At 36.7% G+C, this 14,225-nt stretch overlaps 1 long non-coding RNA gene across 1 annotated transcript; it reads left to right on the top strand.

The window, feature by feature from the left end:
- Window positions 1-1,024: 1,024 nt before the first annotated feature.
- LOC118238581 lies at window positions 1,025-14,022 on the top strand. The gene is made up of 3 exons (XR_004769189.1): window positions 1,025-1,154; window positions 2,113-2,209; window positions 12,656-14,022. It is a non-coding gene; the product is annotated as an uncharacterized LOC118238581 (long non-coding RNA).
- Window positions 14,023-14,225: the final 203 nt, after the last annotated feature.

Below are 14,225 nucleotides of genomic sequence, written 5' to 3'. Positions count from 1 at the left end.
AGCATGTGATGATGGGAGGGACAGTGAAAGGGGTTTTGCTATGTAAAGAAGAGTGCTTCTTAAAACTGAACCAATTTTCCAGTCTCAACTTTACTGTCAGACACAGGAATTCAGAGTCTGAGTTAGGAGGCATAGGATGCTGATAATTGTTTAAAGCATATAAAAGCAACTCAAATAAGAACAATGAAATCTGATGTTTAATATCTCTATGAAGCAATCAATAAAACATACATTGCAAAAATGTCACCCCATACCTAATTTCTAGGATAGGAAGGTCCTGACATATATGAACAAAAAAAGTTAAAATATTTCCTATTTGAAAATTTGAGTAACAATACAAACACAGGATACCAAGCTAAACCTGGGAGAACCTAATGTGAATAGGATGACAATAAGAGATTTTCCATAGCATTAGGTAAGAGGAGAGAGTTTACAAATGGTACTGGTTGTAATTTATGTCAATCAGATTTTCCTGAATAAATCTAGAATGCCATAAGCATTCAAATCAGGGATCTCACAGAGGGGAGTAAAGCGAGAACTCTCCTCCTATTCTCTGTCATACAATAAAAAATCAAGAGAATTATTGTTCTTGTAGGTATAGCACCACTTGCGGTCAGAAACACGGATGTCACATCTTTAAAGATAATCAGTATTTCAAGAAACAGACATTTCATTGCTACACAAGAGAGAGAATCAGATGAATCAGAAATGTAATACAAGGAATCAAACAATCACTCAAATTGCTAATTTCCATCAATTCAATCTCCTGCATACGTCAGGAGTAGTTTCATTTTCTGTGCCAATTTAAAGTTGGGTTGTAGTTATACATAGGAGCTTATGGGAATTGGAATGCAGGCAGAGAATGTCTAATAAGAAACTAGATTCTGACAACTTGTAAGTTCTCCTTCCCTCTCTCTGAAGGTCTGTGTGCATTCAAATGGAATTGGAACCATAACCTTAAAGAGAGTTATCTCAATCCACCAATGGAAAGCAAATCCTGAGGAACGCTTGGAGATCTCCGTCTTGAGATGCTGATTCATTTCTCCCTCTCAACTAAACGTCTGCGCCCGCAGGAAAAATGAGACAGAAAATGGATGACAGGAAATACAATCATTTATACAAGGCCCCAATCACAAAGAGAAAAGCATCCTGGGGTAAGTAGCACTGAAAATATATCCACCTGCTTGTGCCTACATCCAGGATATATGATGAAATCCTCCATCTCTGCCTTCTGATGGCTGATTTTGATTTTGTGCTGTTCGCTGCAGCTAGCATGTATTGATTTTTGATGCTATGTCAGATTTCACAACGGTACTTACTTATGGAATACGACACTTGAAATTCGCATGGTCTCAGATTCCTAAGTAATTATTCTCCCTGATTATAACCATTTATACTGTGTCCTGTAAGGTCACATTTAATCAGTACAAGCATGTTTATAGCCAAGTACTGAGTTAAGAGTAAATCTTCCTTGCACAAAATGCAGATTCCAGACTTAGCCTGTAATCACAGATACAAAGCCCTTGGTTTCAGAGGCAGGGGCTCACATTCTTCACAGCATAGAGGAGCTTTTTCTCATGGCAGGATTGTGGGAAATCACACCATTCACCTACCATATCCTAGGTTTTAAATGCCCCTGTCACTACAGACATCAGGGATGTTCTTCCTTCTCTGGGGCTGTTATGAGCCAGGCTTGGCCTAAGTACAGCTAAGAGCTGAACTTAAGCCAGCAGCCTGACTGGCAAAATCCTCCAGCACGGTCATTTTTATTACAGATGAATGCCTCCTATTGGAGGAGGGCATGAAGCTAGATATGCATTAGGGACGAATCAGGAGAGAGAACAGAAAGCCAGACATGGAAACAGATGACTGCAGCTCTTAGAGCTCTCCATCCCACCTGCTGATTCATCTCTCCCTCTGCCCTCCCTGTTTGTGTGAAACATAATGTGGAATTGACGTGGAAAGACAGAATCAAATACATGTTAACCATGCCTCTGCCCTTATATAGCAGTGGACAGCACTGCCTAATGGTGCCTGTTGGCTGAGCAAATTTCCTGCTGCTTGGAGATCTCATTCAGAGCTGTTGATTCATTTCTCCCTCCCAACAAATAGTGCTCCTGCAGAAACCGCGGAATAGAGTGGATGATAAGATAAATATACTGTATCCTAGACCCTGAATACAATAAACAGAAGAGAAAAGCATCCTAGGGTAAGTAGGGGTAAACATATCCCATTCCTTGTGACTATATCCAGGCTATGTAAACATAATCCTCCCTCTATGCCTCCAGATGGCTGACAGTGATTCTGAGATGCCAATTACAGCTGGCTTGTAATGTTGACAGAAGTCATGTCAGATAACCCAAATGTCTTTATTGGGGGAATCTGGCAGTTGCAACACACAGATTCCAAGACTGTTAAGTAAAAATTCTCATGAAAATTGCCGTTTTATAATTTATGATCCAAAGTCCCATATGATCAATTCTTGACATGTTTCTGGCAGAAAGTGATTCAAAAGTAAAATGTCCTTGCAGTTATTGAAGTATTCAAAATGAGCACAGGGATATCAGATATTAACAATGAAACAGGGGCTTCTATGAAAAGAGCACGTTACCTGCACTGCAAACAGCAGCCAGTGACTCACAACACAGCACTGGAAATCCCACCGAATCCCTGCCAATCCTAGGTTTATATTGTCTCTGTCTCATGCAGGTCTCTGGGACAGTTTCCCTTGTCTGGAGTTGTTTGTAGTCAGGGTTTGACTAATTCCATCTAACAGCTGGATATTAGCCAGGACCCTGACTGGAACAAACCTCCTATGCAGACATATTTATTACATCAGATTGCCTCCTAGGGGGGAGGGAATACATTTAGAGATGCATCATCAGCCAATCAGGAGAGAGAATCTCAAACCTTGGAATGGAAACAAATGACTGCAGCCCTTGGAAATCTGCTGATTAATCTATCTCTCTCTCTCCTCCCTATTCTCAAAGAAGCAAGACTATTGAATTCAGAGGACAGAATTAAATGTAATTTGCTTTCATATTGACCAAGTTCAGGTTTGCTGCACACTTTTTTTTTTTTAGAAAACAAGTTGATTTGCAATAAGTTATTCCCTTTGACTGAAATATGCCATTCTAGAATATATAGCCCTGTATTCTCAGAGAAATTTCTGTTACCACACTTCTCTTATGTATTGGTATTGTAGAATACAAGTACACCTCATTTTGAAAATTATTATTCATTGACATATTGTAGGTTTAGAAATATCCATAGGAGCATATTCTGACTGAGATGTCTCCACACCTGTTCACTCAATAAACATAAAAGGAAAATAAAAGCGCATAATGATTGAAACAAAGTACCCACGGTGCTATCCACTATATAGGTCAAATCATCCTACTCCCTCCCTAGTTATATATGGTCCTCTGTGTTCCTACAGTTTTAAAACTATTTTCTGAATTCTTTGAATATTATCTGACTAAATGTGAGAACATTTGCAAGTGCTGGGGCATTCATGTCACATTTAATACACTTACTATAATGTAGATGAAGTTCCTCTCTTTTCTCTCTCAGATTGAAGAGGTGTTAGGATTAAAACAATTAAACTATAGTACACACACAGAGAATAAAATATGTAATGAAATTACCTTTGATTATCAATGTTTATTTTCATGTTATCAAGGAATTCTTAACTGAAACAATGTCAATTTTTTAATTTAACTTCCTGCTCATAATTGTGAAAAATTTGATGTCCTAGACAGAAATTCAGTGCAATTGAATGTTTCACGTTACATGTTTTCTGTTTATTTCACAAAATATTAAACTCACAGTGTTTTATTCTTTTTCTTGTGTTTCTCCATTCCATGTCAATGAACGGGAGCAGCATTATAAGTAATAAAATGGGCTTCCAGATGATTTGTAAGAAAAAAGTGTTTGATATGAAATTTGGAGAACATAAATTCTAAAATTTATATGCAGCATTATTGAGATCAAACTTCGCAGGGAAATTTCATGCATACGCCTAAACATACTTCAATAAAGCTAAGCACAATATCTTAACTGCCACAACATTTTGCAGTTGCTTCAGTGACACATAGTAGTTTACAGTCACCTACATACTTATATCAACTATGAATTTAGATATAGTAATCTCTGCTGAGAATTCTCTATTTCTGCACAACTTTTTATTTTAATTTTTGGTGTTTTGGTGCCTAGCTTCTTGAATTCATTTGTATTTTGGATATCAGCACTCTCAGGGGTTGGTGAAGATCTTTTCCCATTATGTGCAGTGCTGTTTTGTCTTCTGGCCCCCAGCATAAAACTAGAACAACTAGAAGAAACCATCCTGAGTGTGGTAATCCTGTCACAAAAATACAAACATGGTATGTAGTGAATAATATATGAATTTTAGACATAGTGCAAAGGATTACTAGCCTACAATCCACATCAACAAAGTAACTAAGAAAAAATGAGCACCTCAAGTGAAGAATGCATGTTCCCCTGGAGATGTGGATACGATCTCCGGTGCTAATTGGGAGCATTGGAGTAGGGGAGAGGCAGCTGGCTGAAAGAAACTGGGAGAAGTTTACGGGAGTGGTGAGGAGGAAATAGGGTTGGGTAGGAGTTTTGGGGCAAGAATGTAGGGGAGGTGGAATGGAAATGGGTTAACATATCCATGAATCTTATTTCTAGTTCCAAATAAGTCCCATTGCAATTATAAAAATAATTAAGTAAAGTAAAAGAAAAGGAAAGCAGTATTCTGAAAATATGCCCTAAATTTACAAATTTACAAATGAACTTGTTGCTGAATGTTATGTCTACCTGGCTTTCCAAATATATCCATAAAATAAAAATAGCAAAATGAATGTAACTCAAAGACCAAATTGCTAACTACTCTTTAGATCTTTGTATCCTTATTGCACTCAAACTATGGCATGGCCCTCAGTGTTACTCCACTTTAAATTCTATTTTATGAATAATTGTTCTAAATGACATCAAATTCTCAACTGTCTTGGCAATTCTTCTGTCTTCCCTACACATATATTGCAATAAGAAGAGGATAGAGGAATTGCCAGCATATTCTCTTCCTGACTTAGTGTGAAGTTTTGATTAAGATAATGGAACCCAGTATGCACCTATGAAACTATATATATATATATATATATATATATATATATATATATATGATATTATATTGCAGAATACAAAATCCCAATTTTAGAAGCAGACATATTCTGAGTTCTAACTATACATGGGAATTTCATGTATAAACCTGAAACCTTGGTGCCTCAGTAAAACTTAGCACAGCTTCTGATTCTGCTCATAAACTTTGCAGTTGACTCAGGGATAACTCTGTATCAGAGATAACTGTTCTGCTTCTATGCAGTATCAAATAAAATATAATCATGCCTAAAATCTCTTGATTGTACATATCATATTCACCATGTTTATTTGATCCAAAATGCCCATGCCATTTTACAACTTTCTTTTCAATATATTAAGGCAACTATAGATCATGGACAAGCATGTCATATGAAATTAAACATCACCTCTGAGATTCACCTTCCATGTTGTTGAAGGTGTTGTTGAGGTTATAGGCCTGAGAAATGAAGATAATCACTGTTTAATGTTTGAAATATGTAAGAAACAAATACAGATATTTTAGAATTAATGTACCCATAAAATATATAAAATATTATTCCCGAATATTTTCATTATGAAGTTTTAATTATAAATTTTTTAGAAGAGATGGACACTCTAGAATCTTATGTATCGACCTGCATATAAATAAAATATATTAAATAGGGAGTATGTGTGAAAAAGTAAATAGCAGAGTATGGATTCTTCATTTTTACTGTGTGAATATATGTCACTGTGATGGGTTTAATAAAGAAGCTGACTGGCTTAAATTTAGACAGGGTAAGTTAGGTGGGAGAACGAACTGTGTGGTTTCTCAGAAGAAGATGGCATTCTAGGAGACATAAAGAGAATACAGAGGAGTTGAACTTTCTTTACAGAGAAAAGGTTTCTGCTTGCCAATGATTAAGCAAGGAATGCCTATTTTAATAAGCCTTACAAAATTGTTAGTTGTGGGTTTCTACATCTTCTTCCATCTCTTTCTGGAACAGTTGCAACTTTTCAAGGGTTAAGTATTGTAGGCTGGGCATCTTTTTTATGACTTATATCTACTTATTAATGAGAAGGTACCATATGTGTCTTTCTGCGTCTGGGTTATCTCACTCTGAATGATTGTTTTCTATTTCTTCAGTACAATCAATGTAATGGAATTGAGATGATATGAAGAAAGAATTCTAGTAAGTAGTGGGTAAATCCACACAATCTGACCAGAGCAACTGAGCAATCACTCTCTCTCTCTTGGGAGCCTGCATAAGATGATCTAGACTTCTAGAATATAGAAGATATTGGTGCAGATAAGGAAGAAGACGAGGCCATTGTCAATGGTATAAGATAAAACAGTAATGCACAATATAACTTAGTGAAGCCCGTTCTATATGAAGAGAAAACTTGTTCAGTCTAGACCAGGAGGGAAGACTTGGTCTTGCACCTGCCTGATGATGGGAATACTTTGTAGACTTCCTAAGGGAAGCCTTTCCCTCTCTAAGGTGGAGATGGAAGTCTGTTGGTAAATGGGGCCAGTGGGAGGAGGGGATGGAGGAGAATTGTGCCTAGAATGGAAAATATGAATAAATAATTTAAAAAGGATAAACACAAGAAAAAAGAGGACCTACAACCAAGCTGTACTCCGAGGATTCTGAGAAGTTATCTGTAAGACATTCAGCATGAGGATGGTTACAACAGTTTGCCATAGATATGGTTATAATCATGGATCCCTGATGCCTCAGCCATAATGTTGACACCATGTTGCACCACATGCATTAAGTTGAGCTGAATACTACTACAACAAAGAGAACAGTTGAAAATTTGTCTCTAGCAATCAAAAATAAATGAAAAGAGATGTTAAAAAAGAAAAAGTTTGAGACAGATAATAATAATAATGAGGAGACAGTGTGCTTAAAAATATACACATACCAGTGTCCTTGCTGTTTTTTTTTTAACACATAAACACATCCAAAAAGAAGAATCTGCTGTACGTAAGACTTCAGAATTGGAAAAAAATGTGTGTTATCATTATTTCTCTACAAATAATTTCATTTTATCAATTCTATTCACTATTATGATACAAAAGACATATTTTAAATTATTCAATAGCTAATAAGCTTATAAATATTCTTCTTCACACTGTTAAAACTGCATCTAAGATGTCTACAAAACATCAAGGCAAATTTGAAGTCTTTAGGGGCTTATTCATATGTTATAACTTACTAACCTTTAGGCATTTTTGGGGTTGCTATTTGTGACCCAGACATGCCTGAATTTTTACAGTGTTTTTTTTCAACAATGGGGTCATATATCATTGTCAGGAAGAAAAACTTGCACCATAATAACCTAACTTCCCCAACATTGGTAGAATGATAGTGGACAAAAAACAGAACTATCATCTGCATCTTCCCTGAAGCCATATTATTATCTAATTTATCCTGAATATTTATCCTTACACTTGGGGGCAAGGTTAGTTGTAACTGTCATGAAAATCAACATCATTTTACAGCAGATTTACACACATTCCCAACTTGTCAAATGGACAATAACTTACATTGTATCCTTAAAGGACAACTGATTAATCACCAAAATCCAGTTTAATTTTTAGACTCGGAAAATATTGCCAGCAATGGTCATATACTGGCTCTTTTCCAAAGGAAAAGGGCATCTGTCGTGAAGACAGTGACATCTAAAAAGGATAGGGAATTAAAAACAGAAAGTTTTGGAATTTTGAAGCATGATGCAAAGAAAATACAAGCAAAGAAACAACCAAAACAGTTTAGTACAATGACATCACAAATTATAATGCAAAGTCAAATGGGAACACCTGTCGATTCCCACAATTAGCAGAATATTCAAGGGCATATATTGCAAGGAAAATAGAAAGGATCTGTTTCTATTGAAGCATAACTTCTGTAGTCCTTTTAATTCCAAAATGTCAAGGTTAAATCTGTTATAAATAATAACAACAATCTATATACAGTCTGGGTTAGTTATGTGTATATTTTCATATTGATAATAAAATCATTGGAATGTTTAGTTATTTTTAATTATCATTTATTGTTGTAGCTATCTTGCTGAAGGAGTTAACAAAAAGAAGCAGGAAGTAATGCAAATACAGTTAGCATGCAAGAAATTCTATGATAGGCCCACAAAATGTAAACATGCATATAAATACATACATATAACTTATATGAGAAAACTCAACATATGCATTTATATGAATTTATATAATTATGTTAAATTACATGAAATGAATCCTAGTATATTTAGAGTGATATTGAGAAAACTAGATCCCTTATACTGTGATGGGATACGAGAGTATTCTCACTCTGATACCAGTAATGTTTTTTTTTTTTTTTGGTTTTGTTTTTGAACAAAGGGATGCATATGGGGACATATGCATATTCTTGATATTCAGAAATGATTTTAAATATATGAGTAGAACATCAATTATGAGAGAAAGAACATATTGTTGATGTTGCTTTATGCTTATGTCATCATAGCAAAGAAATCCATATTCTGCCATTTAGAGGCTTCAGGTAACACCATGGAAGGTTAATAAACATGTTAGTGGCTTAAAAGTTATCAGGAATGAAACTGCTGTCTCTCATGATCAATATGACATAACAGAGAGAATAGTGAGTAATCTTTAAATATATATATTTTCACTGTGGCCTAAAATTGAGAAAGTATCAATAATTATGAGGTTTGTTATCATGGCCATGAGATGGAAAGAAAACTATAAGCTGCTTTAATAGCCAGGATCTGAAGCTAGAATAATGATAGTTATTCAAAAGAAATTCTTTCATTCTGCAAGAGGCATACAGAAATAAACTGAGTCCTAATGACATATTGATATGAACACAAATAGGTTATTTTGGCAAAAGTTGACATAGATCACAGCAATTTTTAAGTTTCATGAATAAATTTACAATGCCCTAATTGTTGCAATAAGGGTTCCCCCAGCAGGGAGTAAAGAGAGGCCTTTTCTAGTCTTTGTGATTTACTAATGACTGAAGAGAATTATTTTTTGCAGATAGTGCAGCACTTTAGGTCTGAAACTGGGACGTCACATTTTTAAAGATAACCAGTAGTTCAAGGCCCAGACATTTCCTTGATTAACAGGAGGAAGAATCAATGAATCAGAGCTATAATACAAGGAATCAAACACAAAGAGAAATTGCTAATATCCATGGGCTCTATATTCTGTATTTGTCAGGAACAGTTTCCTTTGTCTGGGTCAATTTACAGTTGGGTTTTTGTAACAGCCCAGAGCTAATAAGAACTAGAATGCAGCCAACATGTGTCTTATAAGAGACTGTAATTCTGACAACTTGTAAGCTCCCCTTGCCTCACATGGAAGGTCTGTGTGCATTCAAATGCCATTTGGAGACTAAACCAATAAGAACAGTGTTCTCAATTTCACCAATGGAAAGCAAATCCTGAGGAAAGCTTTGAGATCTTCCTAGCTGCTGACTCATTTCTCCCACCCAGCTTAACGTGTCCTGCAGCAGAAACCACGGAATACAGTTAATGAGGATGAAAATACAATTAATCCTAAACACTGATACAATAAACCAAAGAGAAAAGCTTCCTTGTGTAAGTAGGGATCCAGTTCTTTGTGCCTATATACTTACTATATTATGAAATCCCCTGCCCTCTCTAACTTCTGATTGCTGACTGTGATTCATGGCTGCCAATTAGAGCTGGCTTGTAATGTTTTCTGATGTCTCTTATTTGGACATACTGACATTTGAAATACAAAGAGTCCTAGAGGGCTAAGTAAGAATTCTTCCCTATATAGCCATTTTATATTGTATGTTAGAGTGGTCCATGTGATCAACACAGGGCACGTTTCTGTCAGATAGTGATTCAAAAGTAAATCTATGATGCACATTTTGCAGGATTCAAAACTGCAACCGATTAGCAGTATTAAAGAACAAACAGAGGCTTCTGAGGCAACAGCACATTACCTGCACTGCAAACAGTGATTGACTTAGCGGGGCTGCATGGGACATCCCACCAAACCCTGCCTATCCTAGGTTTATATTGTCTCTGTCTCATGCAGGTGTCTGGGACAGTTTCCTTTCTCTGGAGTCATTTAGAGTCAGGGTTTGACTAATTCCAGCTCAAAGCTGGATATTAGCCAGGACCCTGACTGGAAAAATCCTGCTGTGCTGACATTTTTATTACGTCACATTGCCTCCTAGGGAGGAGGGAATACATTTAGAGATGCTCAGTAACCAATGAGGAAAGAGATCTCAAACCCTGGAATGGAAACAAATGACTGCAGTCCTTGGAGATCTGTGTCAGAGCTGCTGCCATTCATTTCTCTCTGTTCCCTCCCTGCTTTTTTCAAAGAAGCAGGATATTGAATTTCAAGGACAGAATGAAATGCAATTTTGTTTCATTTTGATCAAATTCTGTTTTGCTGCAATTTTTCCCAGCTGCTTTGTCGTAGTTTTTCCCTTTGAGTGGAATATCCCATTTTAGAATACCTAGTCTTTTATACTCTGACAAATTCTGTTACCACACTTCTCTTATATCCTGATATTGTAGATTATGCCTCATTTTTTTGTTTCGTTTTTGAAATTTGAAGCTCCTTATTAAAAAGCCCAGCCAGGACAAAACTAGAGTTTTTTTTAGGTATGGCTAAGCAAATAATTCTAAAGGCAAACCTACAAAGTATATGTTTTCTGAGCCAAATTTACCATATCCTCTCAGCAAGTCATTATATTTTAGCAGATGTCCATCTGGTTACTCCACCATCTGAGCAAACAAGGATTCCACACAAAAGCAGAAGTTAGCAATTTGCCTGTTTTTATCTTGTTACCTTATGACACATTATTTTATATGAATAGCTGAGGCAATGAAATATTTATTAATAAAATTTTTGAAAGATCAGCCTAACCAGCTGGTCAGTGGTGGCACAAATCTTTAATCCCAGCACTAGATTGGCAGAGGTATGTCAATCTCTGTGAGTTCAAAGTGCAGCTGGTCTACAAGAGCTAGTTTCAGGATAGCCAGGGCTACATAGACAAACCATATAACAAACAAACAAAACAAACCAAAGAACTTAATAGCTCATCTCAAGACAGCTGGCAGAGTTACATTCAAAGTTGGAGCTGTTTCCTCATGGCTTATATAAAATAAATATCATTTTGCTTTTACAAGGGAATTTTCTCTAAATGTAACATTCACTATTACAATAGAACTTTGATTCTTTAGCTTGGAAGTGCACTTGTTCCTTTCTGATGTGGTTAGAGGTAGGCCAAGAATAAATACTACCATATTCTCACATTGAAAGAGCCAATCATACCACAATCCAACCCTAGAGAGAAGACTACAAGCAATTACTGAATGTTGAAAGCATTAAAAACAAAGTAATCTTCCCAACGAAGAGCTCCTGGTAGGTTTCCTATAAGTGGTAAGCCCTTGAGTTATAGACATACAAGTTACATTATTCAGACTGAGAATAAAAGAATCCAGAGTCCATGAATTTGAAAGAGAACTATTGTAGCTGGGGAACATGGACATATTTGGAGGAAGAAAATGGTGAAGCAATACAAGTATATTTTAATTTGAATGTGTATATTTAAAAAAATCTCAAACTCCTATATCAGATATCTTTCATTGCCAGTACAGAAAATATATAGATTTTTGAAATCTGAAACAAAATATAGGGACTGATGTTGAGCAAATTAGCTATAAAAAAAGTTGCTTTTTTTCATTAGCCCAACTTTGGCCAAAGCCTCACTGTGTGTGGAAGATAGCAAAAACTATGACTAGTACTACACTGAATAGTAGGATGCTTGGTCAGCTTAGATATACATGATCTCCCATGGCTTCCCAGGAGAGGGTACTCAGTCTACTAACAATAAATCCAATTCACTCTAGTGAGTTTATTTTTTGTTATTTTTTATTTGAGTTAGAAATATTATTTTACATGTCAATGACCTTTCCCTCTCACTCCCCTCCTCCCCTGTCCCCGCAACTAACACCCTACCTATACTGTACCCTTTCTGCTCCCAAGGAAGGGTGAACTTCTGTAGGGGGTTTCAGAGTCTGTCATATCATTTGACATAGGGCCTAGGCACACAGCCTTGTGTCTAGGCTCAGGGAGTATCCCTCCATTTGGGATGGGCTATCAATGTCCATTCTTATGCTAGGGATAAGTATTGATTCACCGCAAGGGGCCCCAACGATTTCCGAGGTCTCTTTACTGAAACCCACATTCAGTGTGTCTGTATCAGCCCCAAGCTGGTTTCCTGGCTAACAGTCTGGGGACTAATTACTCTCTCATATTCACCAGCCTGGTTTGGACCCCTTTGCTCATCAGTCCTCCTTCCCTGAAACTGGATTCCAGTCTAGTTTAACTTTTAGCTGTGGGTATTTGCTTTTACTACCACTAGCTGCTGGCTGAAGGCTATAGAATCAGTATGCCTCATTTTGAAAATTAGTATTCATGGACACATTCTAGGTTTAAAAATATCCAAACGAATTATAAATATTTCCGTGCCATCTCTTCCAGCGCAGCAGGGCCCCCTGCACAGGATTTAGGTGGTTTTAGATTTCCAAGTACTACCAGAAATGGAACCATATCAGACAGGACAGCATGGAGCCTGGTGACCTCTGGGATGATGTTTCTAATTGTTGTGGAGACAGATTAAAGACCCTGGAGCAGAGAACCCAGAAGCACAAAGCCAGCAGGGTGAACTTTCAGGCCTGGGACAATTTGGCATCCCCCAACAGCAAGAACCCTGGGCATGCCTTCTATGAGTTCACCTTCCACAGGTACTTCTACGATAACAGCTACCTTTTCCGGTGCCCAAATCCCTCAGAGCCGGCCGAGAGCAAAGACCTGGGGGTGCAGAATTGGAGGTGCAGCTGACAGCTGACAGCCAGTGTACATATAAGCAGCCTGTGGCTTGAGTTGATAACATCTAGTGAAACTCTGGTCTTTGTCAAGAAAAACCAAAACAAGATTTTTTTAAGGACAAACTCAATTTGTGGTTTCCTTCATTTATAATTCTTGTTAATGAGCAACAGAGAGAGTCACTGTGACTTTGAATTGGTCCTTTGAGGACCTTCAGTGCATTAAAACAATATTTTTTAAACTTTAGGACAATATGGAAAAAGCACTTATTTTATGGATACCCATTTTTCTTACTAAATTATAAGGATTAAGTTTGACAAATCATGTTACTGTTACTTGGTTTTGTGTTTTTTTATCCTATAGCACTTGTCTACAAAACAAAACAAAACAAAACAAAAAATAACAGTAATTAAGGAGCACTTGCTAAGGCAGCTGTTCTATAAGGGAGAGAATAAGAGGGCTTTCTGCTCTGAGTCATGAAGACTGTTTAGAGTGGCTTGTTTTATAGTTTTCCAACATTTTAAAATTGTGAGGTAATGTTTAAAAGCTGATTTTGTGCTTTTTTCCCCCTCTGCATATTATAGTATACTAGAAAGAGTGAGAAGATGTGATGGTTGATTCCAGTGTCTGGTGTGTAGAAGGTACTGCATGAGCAGTTTTCTGTTATAAAATTACGTAATCTTGCTGTTTACTGCAGGTCTTGTGAATCTGTTTTTAAATGAGGTATTCCAGAGAGGGTGCTGATAATGTATTGTGTGGGGGATGATTGTAGCCCTTATTGTGAATGAAATGCATATATGTAACTGAGGTGTGTGTGTGTGTGTGTGTTTAACGAGTGTGTCTAACGAGTGTGTCTTTTATACAACTTGGTTCTTTGGGAGGCAAATGTAAAATTTTGTCATACAAAAGCACATCAAAAAGGATTAATTCAGCTGTGCCACAACATTGGATATAATCATAATACTCTGTCCATTTCTCTATTCCAGTATGCTGCCAGTCTTGGTATGTGAAAAGTTGTAGCAGGGAACCTACTACTTAATTTTACACTATCATATTCCCACACTAGATGGTAAGGTCAACTCAGGCAGCCAAGGTGTGCCCACCAGACTCATTCCTCTGTGTCCATTTACATGTTGAGGTGACACAACTTAATGTGGCTTAACCAATGCATTTTTCTAACATTGTAAAAAGAAAAAGAGATTCATCAAAGTGACAAGAGAGTACA

This window comes from Cricetulus griseus, chromosome 3, assembly GCF_003668045.3.
Source record: "Cricetulus griseus strain 17A/GY chromosome 3, alternate assembly CriGri-PICRH-1.0, whole genome shotgun sequence".
In the NCBI taxonomy this organism is placed as follows: Eukaryota; Metazoa; Chordata; class Mammalia; order Rodentia; family Cricetidae; genus Cricetulus; species Cricetulus griseus.
This window is presented reverse-complemented; position numbering and strand designations above follow the sequence as displayed.